At 50.0% G+C, this 21,200-nt stretch overlaps 1 pseudogene; it reads right to left on the bottom strand.

Moving 5' to 3' along the window:
• The window catches only part of LOC149345746 (uncharacterized), a 43,071-nt pseudogene extending 22,960 nt beyond the window's left edge, over positions 1 to 20,111 (bottom strand).
• Between the last annotated feature and the right edge of the window lie 1,089 nt (positions 20,112 to 21,200).

The following is a 21,200-nucleotide window of genomic DNA, read 5'->3' as shown; positions in this document are numbered from 1 at the left end:
TTATTTTCTCACCCTGCCTCATCTAATGCAAAGAAAAGACGCAACTAAGAAATTATTTATGAGAGGAAGGCAGTCTTTCGATTAGACTCCGGCAGTGGTGGTGGTGAAGGCATTCATTAGGCTATACTAAGGACCGGAAGTATCCTTGAATCAGCGCTAAAGAACCGCACCTTACAGGCACTAGGCGGTGGCCTTGGTTCGAGAAGCAGCGTACTGTTGCCTGATCTCCTTATATCCTTCGAACTGGAAGAGGAATGAAATTGCGAAATGAAGGCGATAGCCTGGTTTGATTTTCTACATTTCAATATTGCCGAGAGGTTGTTATGAGTGAAATAAAATACACTTTTTTTCTGTTTAGTGTGCAGCAAGGTGCGGTAGGAGGTCAGCTCTTCAGGCGTTATACAAGTCGGTTGCCGACGCAAGGGACGAAGAAAAGAAAATGTTCGTACAACTGGATTGGTGCATTTGAAGGCAAACTGAATAACTATAACGCTGGAACCAGACTTTATTTACTTCAGTTTGCTTTCAATTCATCATCATCATCATCATCATCATTTATTGTCCCTTAAAGGCCCCTGTCGGGGTATTACATAAGGGGGGAGCGTATACAAGGTTGATGCAGAAAACAAAGTTCAGAAAAATATAACAATATAACAATATAACAATGGAATATAAAAAAATATAACAATGCAATATAGGAACACAAAGAGAAGCAAAGAACGCGATAGTTAGAACGGTGCAGGTAACAAATGCCTTTAGGCCACCAGCACCACACAAGCCGGCGAAAGGTTAGGGCAGCAAAACTCAATACAGGAAAGACATGTCAACCCAGGTGATCTAACAACATCGCCTTAAACCTTGTCGAATCGTGCACATTTGCTAGTGAGTCGGACAGAAGGTTCCATTCTTCAATTGCGGTTTGAAAGAAGGACTTGTTAAAAGCATTGGTGGAGCCATGAAGTCGTTGGACGTTATTTGAATTAAAAAGGCGGCGCGATGTACGAAAGGGAGGAGATATACAGGAACCACAGAGATAGGGGAAATTGAATTATAACTTGTGGAACAAACAAAGGCGCGCAACTTTTCGTCTGAGAGCTAAGGAAGTCAGGTGAAGTGATGATTTCATGGAGCTACACTGGATTGAAAGTCGTATGTTCAATTCAATTCAATTCAGTTTTATTCAACATCTTGAGGATGTTGGGTGCGCCGACAAAAAGACAGAGAGAAGGCTTGACAGAGGTCGACGCACCCTACAATAACTTGACAGCAGCACCAGAATGTTGTACTGTCCACCGCAAGTGAGCACACAGGGAAAGAAAAGAACAAATCATGAGTAAAAATCTCGGTGACACGAAGTGCCGGCGGTACCTAAGGTTACAGCAATTTAGATGCCTTATTTAATGAGCACTGAAGGGTATAGCAAAGCATTTGGCGACCGTAATTCGTTCGAGTTTTTGGCACGAACCATGTGAAACCAGTACGGCATGTGTACTTCTGTTCTTTACATTTTAAGTTCGACAGGTTCATCATAAATGGATTGTTTTGTCTAATACTTGTTTTACACCGCCTTAACAATATACTTTCAAAAACTTGTGGGAGGGGGTAATGCTAAGAGATGCAAAAATCTGTTCGGTGTGTTCAAATCGTGAAGCATTAACAATATTCCGAACAATTTTCTTCTGAAGTATATGTACCCGTTTAATATTAATAAATGATGTTGTGCCCGATACCAAAATACAATAATTAACAACAGAGAAAACAGTGCATTGTACAGCATCGGCTTAATATGTTTTTGTAAAAGGTATCGCAGTCGGGACACGATACCAGCAACCTTGGACAACTTGTCCCTGACCTTTGAAACGTGTTCATCCCAAGATAAATTTTCATTCAAAAGCACTCCTAGACTTTTGACCGTAGGAACAATTTGAATGAATGAGGACCCCATTTTCAGAGAAATTTGTGAGACAGCAGGATCCTTATTGCGAGGTGTAAAAAGTACAGCTTTGCTTTTTTCGGTGTTTATGACCAGCGAATTCGACTCAGACCATTCGTGAAGCTAGTGCAAACAATCTGCAGCTTGATGTTCAAGATCACGCACATGTGCCGCTCGGAAGAACAGAGTGGTGTCATCGGCGTAGATCACAAAAATTGGCAGTTTAGTGATGCAAACTATGTCGTTAACATAAAGGAGGAAAAGCAGCGGCCCTAGAATACTGCCTTGCGGCACGCCAGAAAACAGATGTTTCAAATTTGATGACTCGTTGTTTACCGTTACTTGTTGGACACGGCAACTAAGGTAAGATCTGATTATTTGATGCAATTTTCCGCGAAAACTATAGTCCTCGAGTTTCGCCAACACTGTGTTGTGATTGATGCGATCAAACGCTTTCGAAAAGTCGATAAAAATGCCGAGAGTGAAAAGTTTTTGTTCAAAGGACTCTAAAATTAGTTCTTTCTGGGTTAGAACCGCAGTTTCTGTAGAAAAGTTTTTTCCGAAGCCGTGCTGGCTAGATGTTATTATTTTACATTTCTCGCAGAAACTGGACATTCGCTTGTATAGTATTTTTTCAAAACACTTCGAGAAAATGGGGAGGATAGAAATTGGGCGATAATTTGACATATCGTTTTTGTCACCACCCTTATGAACAACAGTTACTTTGGCAATCTGCAATTGTTGACGATATGAAGCGTGCTGAACGGTTCTGGACGGCTTCAAGCATGTTAATTACGTAGGACTGATGAGTACTCCAGATCGCGGATGCATACTCCAGCCTGCTGCGGACAAAAGTTTCATATGCCAGTTTACGTATGTTAGCGGGGGAACAGGGAAGTAATCTTCAAATAAAACCAAGTGTACGTGAAGCGTCGGCCGTGATTTTTGTAATATGATCAACCCAAGTTAATTTGCTACTGATTGTGATGCCAAGGTAACGACAAGATTCAACTTGGAATAGGTCCTCAGAAAATAAAGAGTAAGCATAAGTTATATTGGAGCGTTTCCGAGAAATTTGCATAAAACTGCACATCCTAATATTCAGTTCCATCATCCACAAAGAGCACCAATCTTCGATGAGCTTCAGATCGTTTTGGGTTCATTCTAAAACGCTACGCAGGCTACTTTTGGAAGACCTATACACATCTAGCGACGCTCACTCAGGACATCCCTCCTACATTGATTTCAAAAACAAGGTGTGCTTTCCCTGCAGTAAGACGAGAAAATCTTGCACTCGCATCTATACATATTCAATGTTGTTGTAGACAGCATCGCGAAATGTGCAATCGTGTTCTTGGTACGGACGGACCAGAGCTCAAAACATTACTTCCTTTACGGGATCGATTGGGATATGTAATGAGACTAGGGACTAGTTGCGCCGAGCGAGCCCCAACAAGACCTTGCCGATGTCAGTTCGTAGCGCACTTCCTAAGCGGAGTTGACGCATGGTAACTAATCCATTGCTCAGAACATTCAAACTGGTCAAAATACTTCTCTTTTTGTGGAATGAACAAAGTTTAGCAAGAATTGTACCCACTGCTTGAAATGCTTACAGGGGACACTTTCTCTGTGAAAAGAACGTGGGAGCTTCGTGAACTCATTCTATGCACGCGGCTTGACATGAACTCTCCATTCAAGAGGACTTTTTAGCACGACACGAAAGGCAAGACAATAGCCCTGATGCCTGTGAAGTTTGCCAGATAATTATTGAGAAGGAAGATTAGGAACGATGATCAAAGTGCTCATTGCATGGACCTGTTGTATCTATTACGTGGAACCAAAAAACACAATTTGTTTCTGAGCGAAATATTCTTAGTTTCCTTTAGGACGCCAGTTTAGATTCGTATTTACCATTAAATGATCAGAAGCAATGTGCAACTTATCTGTCGTCCCGTCTAGAACTGATCGTTTAAACACATCGCTGCAATAAACAAGGCAATGGCAGTCAAAAGCATTTAGAAAATACGCTTCGCAGAGTTGAACTTCACGCACATTCAAAAAGATATAGTAATTATTTTGCTTTAACTGTGTTTACTGTTTTAACTTCTCATTAGTCTTTCTATATAAAGGTGAACGCAGTTCAGAAGGAAGCTAGGTTGCTTTGCAGGAAAACAATCGCCGATCTTTCGCGGCTGTAGTGAGATAATGGAGAAAAAATCGACAATCTTCATTGTTTATTTTTTCTTTCAAGCTATATTACAAAGGAAATGTTTAATCGAAGGATGCCGAGGACATGCAGAAAAATGTTCCCATGTCGTACGTGCTCTTGAGTCCCACATATCGAGAGACGACCGCACGGTGCTGGTAACTTGTAAAAGACGCTGGGACGACGAAGACCGCCTGTTGCTTAGCCGGGTACCATGGCCAGTAACATTATGGAAGCTGCCGAGTGAATTCCTGCTTCGATATTTGAAGGGCAACAGACGCATGAGTATTAAGACAAACGTCCTGTTGCTAGGCCATGGATTAAATGACTCAACGTGCCTGGAGCAGACTTTGACTTTGTCGCAGTCAACAAACTTAGTTGACTGGCTAGTGATCGAAGGGAGCAGCGCGGTACGGGACACGCTTAACCACTTCGTGTCACAGACCACGGTCAGGAACTTTTCTTGCGGCAATCAAGAAATAATACAAAGTGCCGCAAGCGAGTGCGGAACGCTACGACCTAGCTTAAATACTTACGTGTCTCGATACTCAAGGGGTTCTTCCGAGCGTTCGTGTGTCCAAGGTGTCAGGTCGGACAAGCGCAGCGAGCTAAGGGACAGTGTCGTCCGCGTCGGATGCCTTCAGTCTGAAGCCGCCGGCCCCTGTTCGAACTTTTGGAAAACGGAATTCCTGTTGAACGCTCTTAGCCTCTACAATGTCACAGTGCATCGAAGCTTCTACAACGACAGAAGAATTCACCACGAGGATCTGTTGAAAAGCTATTACGACATTTCAGGACAAATGACCATTGCGAACGAATGGTTAGCGATGAGGTTCGCAGTTCCGGCTAGCGTTCTAATCGGGCAAGAAACACTCTACGTGAAAAGGAGCCGTCCTGAGCCGGTCTCTTTCTTCGGTATCCTTGTGAAGTCTAAGCTCGGGGTTTTTCTCCTTTTTGCGGCATTGCTTGCTGCTTCTGCATTTGCAGCAGTCGCTCAGCTCGTGGAAGGAAATCGTGGGCTAGGGACCACAGCCGCTGATGCTTTGATGCTGCATCTTGCCTCGTTTTACGCAACCTCGTTACCAATTCCACGGACACCAAGTTCAGTGCCGGCAAGAGGCATGGTATTCGGCGTATGGCTAATGGCGATACTCCCCGCAGCGAGCTTGTTTCAAGGCTTAGTCTGCAGACATTTCCTGACATCATCGACACTGTGGAAGAACTTGAAGAGGCGCTGGTGCGCGGAAGGATGACTCTGTGCCAGGGTTGCCAGATGGCTCCGACCTCAGGTAGCCAAATTGGCCTCCGTAGTAGCCCAAACGTAGCCAACAGCGAAATTTTTGTGTAGCCCAAAAGTAGCCAAAAAAAATTTGCTTTTTTGACGACATTTCTTAAGCATATTGAATTAATTTTCGGCAAGAATATTTACATATTAGATTTATTTCCCGCAGATGATGTCTGAGGGGGTGCGCACGGCGTGTTCTTTCCGTTGTTACGTATCGCATCCGCCATGCGCGCTAACCAGTGCGGCTAACAGGTGCACTAACCAGGTCCTAAAGATGGGGCCGCAGTTCCACTTTGCAGGCGCGGCAGTAGGCCATATCACCTGAGGCGGGTGACGCCAGCCAGTCTGCACGCGGAAAAGAACGGCGGAGCTATATCTAGTTTAGGAATATTTCACCTTTTAAATGTTCGCGCGCAGATTAGACACGTCGACAGTGAAAATACCTTACTGTATACATACGCAGCCTCACTTTCAATTGCATACTTTAAGAGGAAGATTCTCACTGAGAGCGTCACCTCATAGCATCGAGCATGCGCCTTCTGGAAGCTACATTCTACGATATGCATGAGCTCAGAATAAATCAAGGATATATGCCATTAGATAATAATCTATGTCGATTTTATCTTCAGTCTAACAGCACCTTCGCAATAATGAGAAAAACAATTACCCTTGAATTCCGGCTCCTTTTTCCATTTCTTTTTGTAGTTCCGGATGTACATCGCCCACTTGCCCATTCTGAAAGTTCTCGTAGCGACGGATCTAATGCCATGTCATGCCACTAACTTCCGCCGCCTTCGTTAGTTACAGTGCGTTCCGCGCCGCGCCGAAGGATGGCTCCACGGCTCCGCATGAGTGCACGCAGATTACGCAACTGACACGGCGCTCTCGCGTCGCTTGCAATGAATCTCGAGGGCTGCACGTGTGCCGCTTGAGGCTGCAGAAAAAGCGTAGGCTCTTGCGAGTGGCGCGCTTGCTGTGTACAGCACGAGAATAGGGAGAAACAGAAAAATACCTTATTAATGCGTAAGCATTACTTGCCTCATGCGCGAATCTTGAGCAGAATGTGTCTGCAGAACTATAATGAGCAATACAAGAAAAGAACATGCCTGGCGGTGGGTTTCCAAACAGCCACCTACCGCAGCCGAAGCGGACGCCCAAACCACTAGGCCACGTCTATGGTTAACGGTTAACACGTGAGGATCACGAAACCAGGCAACAGAAGCGAAATAGTAGCATTTAATGCTTACGCATTAGCACCACGTAGGGAGCGCCGCGGTGGCTCAGTGGTTATGGTGCTCGCCTGCTGACCCGAAAGACGCGGGTTTGATCCCGGTCGCGGCGGTTGAATTTCTTTGGAGGAGAAATTCTAGAGGCCCGTGTACTGTGCGATGTCAGTGCACGTTAAAGAACCCCAGGCGGTCGAAATTTCCGGAGCCCTCCACTACGGCGTCTCTCATAGCCTTAGTGGCTTTGGGACGTTAAACCCCATAAACAAAACAAAAAAAAACGTAGGGAGACTTAAGTTCTCTTAATGTTTTCTCTCTATTCTGGTACCATGGTTGTCATGGCCACCCGAGGTGCACCGTCAATGGGAGAACGCTCACATGTGCAGACGGGAACAATCTATATTCAATGGCGCGCGCGCGCGCGGGTGGTGTGGATTAAGTGGAATCTATAGGCCGTGAAGTGTTTCCGCGGGGGCAACTTTCACGTAGTGTCAACTCTTTATAAAAGAGATCAAAAGGCCATGATCCTTGACCGCCTGAAATACAAGTTTTCTCGAACACAGCGGTTACAAATTGTCATTTTGTAGCAGACGCGCTCAATTTCTTTAACCTTCTATAGCGTGCATATTGATTCCAGCATGCCTTTTATTTCTGTCACTGTATAATTGTAACAGAGCACATTATAGCTACTTTAACTTTTGTTTCACCCATGAAAAAGATGTAGCCCAAAAGTAGCCACATAGCCAAAACGAAATTTCTGACGCCAACTCGGACAACAAGTAGCCCAATTTGGCTATTAATAGCCCAATCTGGCAACCCTGCTCTGTGCATCGTGGCGGGCACCTTCCCACACCTCATTTTTGAGGCGGAGACCAACACAAGCAGCTTTTACTCAAAGCTGCGGTCAGCGTATCAAGGAAGAAAAGAAAAACACCTTTTCTTGGTTCCACATTATGGGGGTTATTCCTTTGATAACGCTCAAAGGGCTAGAAGCAGTTGTCGCTCTCTAGCACCAGCGTGCCAGCCCTAGCAGTCAGAGCTGTGACCCCCAACCCGCGGTGTGGTAGGTCGCAACCACGGCGGGTTCGGGCCAGAGGGGACAAACACGAGTATGCTACTCGGAGGAGCGTTTATTGCTCCCGAGCAATACAATGCAGCAGCAACAATACAACCGCCGTAACGAGGGAGAGTGTTCCGCTCGCGTACGGGGGTGAAAAACACAAAGGGCAAAACGCACGCAAAAATGTGGGGGAAGAAGGTTCCGCTCACCTCGCGTGGCTCCTCGCTCACAGCCCGCGGCGGTCAAGTCACACACGGTGGCCGGGCGATAAGGGCAGCGGTCTCGGTGGCAGATCTCTGATCCGTGCGTGTGCACGGCTCCCGCCAGAAGACAAGCGAGCCTCGGGAGAAACGCGTCTCCTCCCGGGCTGTGGAGAGGAGGGCTCTCCGTTTTAAGAGGGGAAAGAGGGAAAGTCTCTGCGGCGGCGTCGTGGCGGGGAGCGAAAGGAAGCGGGGGTGGCGTGAGTGCCCTCCCTCGCAAAACCTCGCGAACAGCGCGCGCATAGCATCGCGTGATAATTACGCGCGGCCGTTACAATGGGGCAGGGGATTCATGTGTATCCCCACATCCCCCCCTCCTTAAAACTGCCCTACGGCCGAGAAGTGACCGCGTTCACACAAAAGGGTATACCGAGTGGGGCCGGCGAAACGCCGTTGAACTTTAAAAACCAATGAAGAAAAGATTCAGCTCACAGCCAGCAGTGCCGTCGTCGAAGGCCGTGGACGCCAGGGCAGGAAGGCTGTGTAGACGACCGCAATGGACGACCGTAGAGCCCAGGGTTGAAGGGGGTCGATGATCGCAGGTCCCGTGAGTCGGCCAGGGCAGCCCTGCCGGGACGCGCGGGCGGCAGGCAGGCTCAGGGCAATTACGCACCGTGTCGTAGCGTACGGCAGGCCCCCACTCACCTGGATGAACCGCTTGCTCTAGGCTCGCCCTCTTTTCCTCTCGTTGGGGGGTGACAAAGGCGCACCGACCCATTTTCCCTCTGCCGCAGAGGACTTGCGAGGCGGGCCCAGCGGGACACCAAGCTTATCTTGCGGGCGAAGCCCCTGCCGCGGGGACACGGGAAACTCCAAGGCGGCTTCTCTGCTGCAGTTTTCGCCATGGTAGACATAGGCCCCGGTTTCTCCGAATTCCCGCCCGCTTGTCCCGTGGCCGACCGGAAGCTGTTTTTCGGCATGGTTGCTCGATGGTGACAGCGGGCTCTTGGTTTTGGAATGCGGCCGCCCTCCAAACTCTCGATGTTCGAAGCAGCACCGGTCGTTGCGGCGTCCGCTGGCTCTCCTCCGGGCACGCTGTGAAGGCTGGCCTGCGGCTGCAAAACTGTCTTTTCTTTCTAGTTACTTTAACGGCTTACACTTTTTTTTTCTTTGAGCTAGTCTAACCTCGCTCGGTCATTACCGACGAGAAAGCGTGTGCTTGCACCGGACGCCGTGGTGCGAAATATGGAAGGGGTGTTCCGTCCATATTAAGGAGGAGAAATTACTCCCTGCGCGTTGGTCAGAGTTGTTTCTGCCGTGGGCGCAAGTTGTAACGAGGCGCCCGGCTCTGTTGTCGAGCCTTGCCTCTCGGTGCGGCTGCCTGCTGGCGGGGGAGGGTGTTCTCCACAGGCCACTCGTTCCCTCTGTCAAAGTAGGGTTTGAGATCACAGACATGCACTGGCCCGCCGGTCGGTCTTAGCGTCAAGTCCGCCAGCCTGTAGACGAGAGAGGAAAGTTTCTCCCTAACTACATATGGTACCGTCCATTTCGGCGCCAGAGAAGCGGAAACCCGCTTACTGGCATCGCTCAGAACGTGACTGCGCCTCAACACCAGGTCACCCGGTTTGTAGTGAACTTCCCGGTGAGAGCGGTCATACTGCGCTTTCTGCTGGGCCCGAGCAGTGCTCAGATTCCGGCGTGCTTTGTCCAAAGCCTCCGTCATCCTCGCGCGCAGCCCGGTCGCATAGTCGGCGCGTGCCGACCAAGCAATCGGGTTGTCGCTGCGAACCTGTAGAGTAAGTTCTAACGGATTCGGCAGCTCCCTGCCAAGGTTGAGAGCGGCAGGTGTGTACCCAGTCGAGCGGTTCACGGTCGACCTGAGAGCAAACCCAATCTCGGGGAGACAGGTGTCCCAGTCGATGTGCGTCTCCGCAAATGCAACGAGCATATGCTTGATGGTGCGGTTCACGCGTTCCGTGGGATTCGCCTGGGCGTGGTACGTGGTTGTTCCCCTGTGCTTAATGCCAAGGGCCGCACAGGAGTCCGCGAAAAGTTTGGCAGTGAAGTACGATGCATTGTCCGTTATCAACTGCCCGGGGTAGCCGAATCGTGTGAACACCTCGATCAGCTTCCCCATGATTACGCGTGCCGTCAGCTTTCGAAGTGGGAACAGTTCCACCCATTTGCTGAAATGGTCTGTGACAACGAGCAGATATTGGTTTCCACTCGGTGTCCTGGGGTAAGGTCCCATGACGTCACAAGCCGCAATTTGCCAAGGACCCTGGCTATTGATCGGCTGCATGAGCCCAGGTGGGCGTCCACCACGTGGCTTGACCCTTTAACACACGTCGCACGAGCGGGCGTAGCGTATCGCATCCCGCTTCATGCCAGGCCAGGTAACGAGGCGGCACAACTTGAGGTAAGTCTTAGGGCCACTCGCATGCCCAGCGATGCACGTGTCATGAAAGTAGCGTAAAAGTGCTCCTCTCAGCGCGCGTGGAATCACCACCTTGAAGGACTCGTGTGTATCCTTCTCGGAGGGGATATATCTCAGCAGGATGCCATCGGAGTCGAGCAGATAGGAATCTATCGCGCTCACAGCATTACCAGCCGTGTTCGAGCGCCCCGCACGGACAACAATACCAGTTGCCTCCATGTGCGCCGCGGCCGCGCCGCCCGGCTCCCTGAGCCCGTCGAACACTTTTCGGCAAAATGGATCCTCCCGCTGTGCCTCCAATAGCTCCCTTCTGCTGAAAACGCTCACCACTGAACTGATGCCTTCAAAGTGGTTTACGCTTTTGCCGTGGGAAGGCGGGGTGGCCCTTCCCTCGGGGCGTTGTGTGAGCTGCGCGGCAGTCGCGCTGCTCTGGCTGTCGGGCGCGGCGGCGTGGGCAGTGTTGTTACTTCCCAAGCTGTCAACGGGCGCGCGCGAAAGTGCGTGCGCCACCACGTTGTTCTTGCACCTCCTGTAGCGCACGGTAAAGTCGTAACGCTGGAGGAGTAGCGCCCATCGCGCTAGGCGTCCGGACGGCTCGCCTAGGCGTCTCAGCCAAGTGAGTGCTATGTGATCAGTCTCAATCACGAAAGCGACTCCATCGACATAGTAGTCGAACTTCCGCAGAGCGAAGATAATCGCGAGACATTCTTTTTCTGTCACGGAATAGTTTCTCTCTGCGGGAGTTAATGAGCGGCTGGCGAACGCCACCGGTCTCAGGCTACCTCCGTGCTCTTGAAGCAGAACTGCTCCTGAGCCCAGGTCACAAGCGTCCGTGTGGATCACAAATTCCCTGTTCAGGTCAGGCAGCCTTAGCTCTGTGGTTTCCGCGAGCGCGCAAGTGAGATGGCGTAGTACCGCCTCTTGCTCAGGTCCCCAATGCCACTTTACACCTTTCCTTAACAGTGTTGTTAAGGGGGCTTGCAGAGCTGCGCAATCTGGGATAAACTGTCGATAAAAGTTCACCAGCCCCAGAAAGCGTCTTAGTCCGCCTATATCTGCCGGCGACGGGAACTGCAAAATAGCCCGCAGCTTGTCTTCGCACGGCAGAAGGCGTCCTTTGTCTAGCGTAAACCCCAACAGTGTTATTCGGGTCGCCGCTATCTGGGTCTTGTTCGGGTTCAGAGTGATTCCCGCAGACCTCAGCCTTTCCAGTACATCCCTGAGATGGCGTAAGTGCTCATCAAAGGTTTCCGAATACACGACAATGTCATCCAGGTAAGCAAGAGCGTGGTGCCACCTTGCATCGCCTAGGACACGGTCCATCAGACGCTAGTACGTCGCGGGCGCGCCGACCAGGCCGAATGGCATTCGGGTAAACTGCAAAAGTCCCCTGTGACAAGTGAAGGCAGTTTTCTCTCGGTCACTGGGGGTCATCTCCACCTGAAAGTATCCTCTGCTAGCATCGAGCGTAGTGAAGTACTTCGCTCCACCAACATTGGACACTATCGAGGGAATGCTCGGAAGTGGGTATGCGTCCTTCCGTGTCACCTCGTTCAGGCGTCGATAGTCCACACAAAGGAGGGTTGTTCCATCCTTTTTGGGCACCAGCACCACTGGAAACCCCCAGGGGCTGTTTGATCGTTCCACAACGCCTGTATCGAGAAGCTCGTCCAGTGCGTTATCGAGCGCTTTCCTCTTAGCCAAGCTGACTGGCCGAGGATTGCACTTCCATGGAACAGCGTCGCCTGTCTCAATTTTGTGCCTAACCAGCGTAGTGCAGCCAGGCCGCGCCGTGAATACGGCGTCGTACTCGTTTAGGAGCAGAGACAAACGCGCTTTTTCCTCCCCCGACAAGCTGTATGAGTTTGAATAACACCATCTGTCGGGCTAGTTGGTTGCGATCCATATGTATCAGCAGCGCGAACACCACACAGGAAGAAGAAGGAGAAGAAGGTGAAGAGCGCTGAACTTCCAACTTTTATTTGAGCAAAAATTGAACCCGCACTTTTATACACATACCAGGTAAAATCCCACCAGGGGGGTAATCAAGGCGTGCTATCGAATTGGGACCAACACGATGTCCAGGGCATCAAAATGATAACTACTATCGCACTATACAAAGACTTCCATGAAAAGCACGAATGACATGCGGAAAAAACAAGGCAATGTAAAAACAGGGCTGAATGTGCGCAAATGGAAAAATGGAAAAACAGGGTTGAGGGCGCGAATTTTGCTAAAACCATGAGAAGGCAAGAACACGATAAAAAGGTAAAAACAAGGTTGAGTGTGCGCAAATGGAAAAAATGGAAAAACAGGGCTGAAGGCGCGAATTTTGCTAAAAGAAAAAAAAAACATGAGAAGGCGAGACAAAGTAACAACGTAAGCGATGCGAAGGGATGAGCGCCAACAATTAACACGTCTAGAACTAAAATGCAGTGTGCCCCTAAAAACCAGGTAAAATCAGGTAAAACCAGAGAGAAAGGTGATTCCTTTTTCAGATAATGAGATGGAAGGGGTGCTTACGCAACCTTCTTTGAGCCCTGAGATGTAGGTAGCTTCAATGATTTCGCGTGTTAATTGGTTTTTATGTTTCTTTAAGACTGTTGCTTTCTTAAAATGAGGAATGCACTTCTTTTGGCTGTCACATACGCTGCAATGGGCAGGCAGGTTCCTCAAAGGCGCCCCAGTTAGATCGTTCCTATGTTCCATTAACCTTGCGTTTAAGCATCTTCCTGTTTGGCCTATGTACGCCTTACCGCAAGCTAAAGGTGTAGAGTATAAAACACCCTCCGCACAAGGCACAAAAGGATCTCGGTGCCTGGTTGTACAGCCACTATTCTTTTTCTTTTTATTAACATTGTTGCACAGGCTTGACAGGCGCAGAGGGGCTGAAAAGACTACGTCTACGCCTGCTTTTCTGCCAATTTTCTTCAGATTATGCGAGATTTGGTGCTGGTATGGCAGAACGGCGACCCTTTTGTTCCGCTGTCGCGTATCATCCGGGGCTTCACATTCATGCTTCATACTTATCAGGACTTTTTTTGCAACAGACGAAAGGAGAGATTGCGGGTATCCTGATTGCGTCCGCCTCAGCACTTGGCTCGAAAAACTGTCCTGCAACCTGTGGTCACAAGAATTTGTGAGTGCGTTCTTAAAAGTTGACTTCACGATGTTCCTTTTTACAAGTTTTGAATGGGCTGAATCGTAGCGTAGGATGGGCTTATTGGCTCCTGGTTCAAATAACCAGCACACATGGTCCTCTCCGAAAAACAACTGTAACTCTAGAAACCGCATCGCGTTTTGTTCTGGGAATTCATGAGTAACTTCAAGAGGTGATATAGTATTAGAAAAAATGTGGACGACTTGAGTTGCTTCTGTTTTAAAGGCTTCAGTGTCGCAATCTAAGAGGACCAGGAAGTCATCGACGTACCGGAAAATTTTTAGAACGCTTTTGTCCTTCAAGGATCTGTCATGCATAGCGAGGAAAAGGTCGCTCAAAATGGGGGCGATGCATGACCCTATACATATGCCTTGCTTTTGTATGAATCTCGAACCGTTCCACTCTGCCACTGTTGATTTTAGGTAAGCGCATAGCAATTCAATGAAGCCATCCGCAGAAACGCCACACTTATTTTGGAGGGCCACCACACCGTGTCTATCGATGGCGTCACGAACACATTGTATCAGGGCATCCTGAGGAATGGAATAAAACAGGTCCTTTATGTCAATGGAGAAGCCCTTGAACAACTTTGTTCTGTTTTCGTGCAAGAATCTGACAACTTCTTCGGTGTTTTTTGCAAGAAAGGGGTCACTGACTGGAAGTCGCTTGAGGTTGCTTTGGAGAAACTTGGCGACTTCTTTTTGCCAGGTTAACTTCTCCGACACAATCACACGCAAAGGGCATCCAGTATTATGCGTCTTCGCGGTAAAAAACATTTCTAGACAGCCAGTCTTTTTCCTTTGTATTGTGCGTGAAAGGTTCTCTAAATTCAGTTGCTGGCACAGCTTCTTCGCATTACTCCTTAGTTTCGATTCGGATGTTGTGCATTTTACAAAATTTGCTTGAACTGCTCCGCGGCCTTTGCCTGCGTGCCCATTGCAGCGTATGTGACAGCCAAAAGAAGTGCATTCTTCATTTTAAGAGAGCAGCCGTCTTAAAGAAACATAAAAACCAATTAACACGCGAAATCATTGAAGCTACCTACGTCTCAGGGCTCAAAGAAGGTTGCGTAAGCACCCCTTCCATCTCATTATCTGAAAAAGAAATCACCTTTCTCTCTGGTTTTACCTGATTTTACCTGGTTTTTAGGGGCGCACTGCATTTTAGTTCTAGCCGTGTTAATTGTTGGCGCTCATCCCTTCGCATCGCTTACGTTGTTACCGTGTCTCGCCTTCTCATGTTTTTTTTTTCTTTTAGCAAAATTTGCGCCCTCAACCCTGTTTTTCCATTTTTTTCCCATTTGCGCACACTCAACCCTGTTTTTACCTTTTTACCGTGTTCTTGCCTTCTCATGGTTTTAGCAAAATTCGCGCCCTCAACCTTGTTTTTCCATTTTTCCATTTGCGCACACTCAGCCCTGTTTTTACATTGTCTTGTTTTTTCCGCATGTCATTCGTGCTTTTCATGGAAGTCTTTGTATAGTGCGATAGTAGTTATCATTTTGATGCCCTGGACATCGTGTTGGTCCCAATTCGATAGCACGCCTTGATTACCCCCCTGGTGGGATTTTACCTGGTATGTGTATAAAAGTGCGGGTTCAATTTTTGCTCAAATAAAAGTTGGAAGTTCAGCGCTCTTTACCTTCTTCTCCTTCTTCTTCCTGTGTGGTGTTCGCGCTGCTGATACACATGGATCGCAACCAACTAGCCCTACAGATGGTGTTATTCAAGTACACTTCTTGTTCTACGGGCCCTTTCCTTTCTTCTGAAACTGATCCCGGCTACGTAGTATACCTCGCCGCGGCATCCTCCTGCCAGGGAAGAATTCTCGACTTCTGCATTCGACGCAAGGTGCTCCCACCTGAACTTCTGAAGCTGTTCGGCGGCATCCAGCCACTGTCGGCCATGCCACCGCCTGTGCAAAATCTTGCGTTCGGAATGGCAGCACCAGGCGAGCCTCCACAGAGAACACCTGCGGTTAATGGTGTTCACATCGACGCCAATGCCAGCAGCATCAAGGAAATGGCGTGAAGTTGCGACACAAGTCATCCGAACGACAGAGTGCCTCTGGCAGCAGGCACTTCCGTGCTTGCGTGCTCTCGTGCCTCCAAAGCAGAAAAAGACTGGAAACCCCGTCCACCTCGTGGGAGGTGTCAGGAGCATCCCAGAGGAAGTCCAGCGTTTCCTTGGTCACGGACCCAAGTTCGCGGTGGAACCGAGGAGGACAACGCCGGAAATGTTGGCCATGGTCAGGCAAGTTTCTAGCCTCGCCCCAGCGGCGGAGGCGGATCGATGTACCGCGGACGGAGTGGACCTGGTCACGCGTTGTAGCGCCGAAAGGCACTGGTTCCCAATCAAGAAGACTGTCTCATTTTAATGAAGGAAAATTTGTCCTTGTTAACCGCCGACAAGGAGGGAGGTTTTGCCGTCCTTCCGAAACGCGTGTTCATTCAAAGGCCGCGGAAGCAGTTCAAGCAAATTTTGTAAAATGCACAACATCCGAATCAAAACTAAGGAGTAATGCGAGGAAGCTGTGCCAGCAACTGAATTTAGAGAACCTTTCACGCACAATACAAAGGAAAAAGACTGGCTGTCTAGAAATGTTTTTACCGCGAAGCCGCATAAGACTGGATGTCCTTTGCGTGTGATTGTGTCGGAGAAGTTAACCTGGCAAAAAGAAGTCGCCAAGTTTCTCCAAAGCAACCTCAAGCGACTTCCAGTCAATGACCCCTTTCTTGCAAAAAACACCGAAGAAGTTGTCAGATTCTTGCACGAAAACAGAACAAAGTTGTTCAAGGGCTTCTCCATTGACATAAAGGACCTGTTTTATTCCATTCCTCAGGATGCCCTCATACAATGTGTTCGTGACGCCATGGATAGACACGGTGTGGTGGCCCTCCAAAATAAGTGTGGCGTTTCTGCGGATGGCTTCATTGAATTGCTATGCGCTTACCTAAAATCAACAGTGGCAGAGTGGAACGGTTCGAGATTCATACAAAAGCAAGGCATATGTATAGGGTCATGCATCGCCCCCATTTTGAGCGACCTTTTCCTCGCTATGCATGACAGATCCTTGAAGGACAAGCTTGAGTCTTCAAGCGTTCTAAAAATTTTCCGGTACGTCGATGACTTCCTGGTCCTCTTAGATTGCGACACTGAAGCCTTTAAAACAGAAGCAACTCAAGTCCTCCACATTTTTTCTAATACTGTATCACCTCTTGAAGTTACTCATGAATTCCCAGAACAAAACGCGATGCGGTTTCTAGATTTAAAGCTGTTTTTCGGAGAGGACCATGTGTGCTGGTTATTTGAACCAAGAGCCAATAAGCCCATCCTACCCTACGATTCAGCCCATTCAAAACTTGTAAAAAAGAACATCGTGAAGTCAACTTTTAAGAAAGCACTCACAAATTCTTGTGACCACAGGTTGCAGGGCAGTTTTTCGAGCCAAGTGCTGAGGCTGACGCAATCAGGATACCCGCAATCTCTCCTTTCGTCTGTTGCAAAAAAAGGCCTGATAAGTATGAAGCATGAATGTGAAGCCCCGGATGATACGCGACAGCGGAACAAAAGGGTCGCCGTTCTGCCATACCAGCACCAAATCTCGCATAATCTGAAGAAAATTGGCAGAAAAGCAGGCGTAGACGTAGTCTTTTCAGCCCCTCTGCGCCTGTCAAGCCTGTGCAACAAAGTTAATAAAAAGAAAAAGAATAGTGGCTGTACAACCAGGCACCGAGATCTTTTTGTGCCTTGTGCGGAGGGTGTTGTATACTCTATAGCTTTAGCTTGCGGTAAGGCGTACATAGGCCAAACAGGAAGATGCTTAAACGCAAGGTTAATGGAACATAGGAACGATCTAACTGGGGCGCCGTTGAGGAACCTGCCTGCCCATTGCAGCGTATGTGACAGCCAAAAGAAGTGCATTCCTCATTTTAAGAAAGCAACCGTCTTAATGAAACATAAAAACCAATTAACACGCGAAATCATTGAAGCTACCTACATCTCATGGCTCAAAGAAGGTTGCGTAAGCACCCCTTCTATCTCATTATCTGAAAAAGAAATCACCTTTCTCTCTGGTTTTACCTGATTTTACCTGGTTTTTAGGGGCACACTGCATTTTAGTTCTAGCCGTGTTAATTGTTGGCGCTCATCCCTTCGCATCGCTTACGTTGTTACCGTGTCTCGCCTTCTCATGTTTTTTTTAGAGCGCAGCTCTTTGGCGTCCGTTCCTGGGTTTCGCGTCGTCGTCGGCCTCGTAACCAGCTGCCCCCCTTTCATTCCCCCAGCGCTATCGGCGTCAGCGGCATCAGTCAGTCGCTGCTATCTCTTCCCTCCTCCCTTTATCGTGTTGTCCGCTTGCTGCGCGCGCTTCTGCCCCCATCGTTTGCCGCTGGGTGTACACGCCGCCCCCCTCCCCCCTCTTCCTGCGAGTCTCCGGTTGTCAAAGCGCCGGCTCGAACTTAATTCCTTTCTTCGCTCCTCCTCCAATGCAACCCCTGTGCGGTGGCAATCAGAGAGCCAGATCGGTGGCGGCGGATCTGTATATGTGCACCGCCGGAGCCGAAATTGCGAATACGTGTGAAAAAAAAAAAATTCTGTGATAGCGCATACATGTGTTGCTCGATTTCTTTGCCTCAATCTATCGAAAAGGTGAAACAGCTTATTTGCTGCGCTCAAATTTCGCATTAGGAAGTAACGTAATCGTCGGTAATTTTTTTTCTTTTAGCAAAATTCGCGCACTCAACCCTGTTTTTCCATTTTTTCCATTTGCGCACACTCAACCCTGTTTTTACCTTTTTACCGTGTTCTTGCCTTCTCATGGTTTTAGCAAAATTCGCACCCTCAACCCTGTTTTTTCATTTTTCCATTTGCGCACACTCAGCCCTGTTTTTACATTGTCTTGTTTTTACGGCTTGTCATTCGTGCTTTTCATGGAAGTCTTTGTATAGTGCGATAGTAGTTATCATTTTTATGCCCTGGACATCATGTTGGTCCCAATTCGATAGCAAGCCTTGATTACCCCCCTGGTGGGATTTTACCTGGTATGTGTATAAAAGTGCGGGTTCAATTTTTGCTCAAATAAAAGTTGGAAGTTCAGCGCTCTTTACCTTCTTCTCCTTCTTCTTCCTTTGTGGTGTTCGCGCTGCTAATACATATGTCTGAGTTGTCCAGCAGCGGGTGGGGAGGCCAGCATGCCGCCGCGGCACAGAGTGCAACCGCAGGGGGGACAGGGGGTCGCGCGGAAGGGGGGAGGTTCCCTTCCGCGCTTTTCCTCTCGACGCGGTCGACAGGCTGGTAGTTCAGCCGGGCCGAAGGCCTATCGAGGCTCTTTTTCGGGCGATCGTTGCGTACGTCTGCGCGCGAAGCATCGGAAAGCGAATGTCCTTTCGACGCTTTTTGTGGTTGAACGAAAGGTTTCAGGGCGCGACATGCTCGCTCCCTATATCCTCCGTTGCAGACGTCAATAACAATGCCCGTCTTGGCGAGGAAGTCTCTACCAAGAATAATTGGAACCGATAGGCCGGGGAGGTGAGCGAAGCGCTGGCGCCTCACTATTTTCTCCCACCGCACCACAAGCCGCGCGGCACCGCTCGCGTGCGCAGTGCCGCTGGCTAATCGGAACGTGAGGTTGCTCGCTCGCAGTCGGAGTCCGTTTCGATGGAGATGCTCACATACCACGTCGCCAAACATGGATGCGCTCGCTCCTGTGTCTAGCAAAGCCATGAGCTTACGTTTTGCCACTGTAAGCTCGATAAGCGGTACTGGCGTGTCGCTAGGTGGTTCCAAACGACAAGCCAGCGGGGCTAGGAGTTCGTGTGACTCACTAAGCACCGCTGTTGACGCTGCCGGCTGCGAAGGGTTGCTCACCGGCGGCTGCGTTCGTTTCCCGAAAGCGCGTGCTCTCGGTTCACGGGGCGACTGCACTCCCGGGCGTAGTGCCCTCGTTGGTTGCACCGGTAGCAGAGGGTATTCGGCCGTTGCCGGGCGGGGCAGTTGTCGCCTCGCGCCGGCTGACCGTTCCTCCCTGCCGGGCGAACCGTCGCAGATGCCCTTTGGTCTAGCGTCCTCGGGTCGGTATGTCGGTCCCGATTCTGCATACGTTGGCCACGCGCAGCGTGTGCTGACCGCATAGCATACGTGTACGGGTCGAGAGCTCGGTCTGACAGTTCCTAACCGTTTCTCGGTTGCCCGTCACTGAATGCAACCATTTCGGCTCCCCGGGAACGGTTTCGAAAAGTGTCTCCGTTCCAGGCGCATCGCGGCTGAAGTGCCTGCGACGCTGGCGGGGGTGGCCGATACGCGCGGGAGGCGAGTGTGTCCGCCTGTATGCGCTTGGCTGCCGAGGCGAGTTCTTCCAAGTCCCTGAACGGTACGCCTCGTAGGTAGGCTTCGAAGGTAGGGTGAGCTTGTCGCGTGACACGCTCTACCTTCTCGCCGTTCGAAGCTCAGGGGTCTGCAAAACGATAGAGTTCGTCCATCGCCCTCACGTACTCAAGCAACGATTCGTCCGGATGCTGAGTACACAGCTCCAACTCGCGCCGCAGAGGACGCTCGTAATCTGCGGGCAAGAACTCCTCGCGAAACCTCGCTCGGAACTCCTCCATCGTGCGAGACCGATGGCCAGTAAGGCGGAACCAGCGGGCAGCCTGATCAGTCAGTGAGATGCACGACACGCGCCAGAATCTCGCCATCGGAAAGCCCTGTCGCCTGCTGGTATGTCAGCATGCGCTCAAGGTACTCGTTGGCACTGACAAAATCATGGTAGCCACCGTAGCTGGGAAGGTCCACCCTTAGCCTCGGACTCGCCGCTGGAGCGGGTGTTTGCAGGTTGTTCTGCACGATACCCGTGAGGCTCTCTATGAGGCGCAAGGCGTTGCGCAACACAGCCTCTTGGGCCTGGCCAGGTGGTTCTGGCTGAGGGCCCGCGTGGGGTGAGCAAGATTGCACATGTCGCGCCATGCTCTCCCTACCTGGCGGCATAGCGCTTGGCGAGAAGTGCCTAGCGTCGCCGCTCGTCTGAGCCTGTGTGTCGTGTGAATCACCGCTCGGCTCAAACGATATGAGATCACAGGGGCTAGCGTCAGCCTCTGGGAATACACCTGCAGTAGTAGTTACTGCCGTGCCAAGATGTTGCTGCTGAGAAGCCGTATTGGACAGCCACAGCAGGGACTGGAAGTCAATCCCGCTCGCCGCCATGGCTAGTCTGTGTGTCGGCAGCCGCTCACACAGACACTCGGTTTGTCACCCCTCTGGCCCCACGTTGGGCGCCAAGAATATGGGGGTTATTCCTGTGATAACGCTCAAAGGGCTAGAAGCAGTTGTCGCTCTCTAGCACCAGCGTGCCAGCCCTAGCAGTCAGAGCTGTGACCCCCAACCCGCGGTGCGGTAGGTCGCAACCACGGCGGGTTCGGGCCAGAGGGGACAAACACGAGTATGCTACTCGGAGGAGCGTTTATTGCTCCCGAACAATACAATGCAGCAGCAACAATACAACCGCCGTAACGAGGGAGAGTGTTCCGCTCGCGTACGGGGGTGAAAAACACAAAGGGCAGAACGCACGCAAAAATGTGGGGGAAGACGGTTCCGCTCACCTCGCGTGGCTCCTCGCTCACGGCCCGCGGCGGTCAAGTCACACACGGTGGCCGGGCGATAAGGGCAGCGGTCTCCGTGGCAGATCTCTGATCCGTGCGTGT

Source organism: Amblyomma mixtum, chromosome 4 (genome assembly GCF_055824585.1).
Source record: "Amblyomma mixtum isolate Tamu chromosome 4, ASM5582458v1, whole genome shotgun sequence".
NCBI lineage: Eukaryota > Metazoa > Arthropoda > Arachnida > Ixodida > Ixodidae > Amblyomma > Amblyomma mixtum.
The sequence above is the reverse complement of the archived record's forward strand: the minus strand, read 5'-3'. Positions and strand labels throughout refer to the sequence as shown.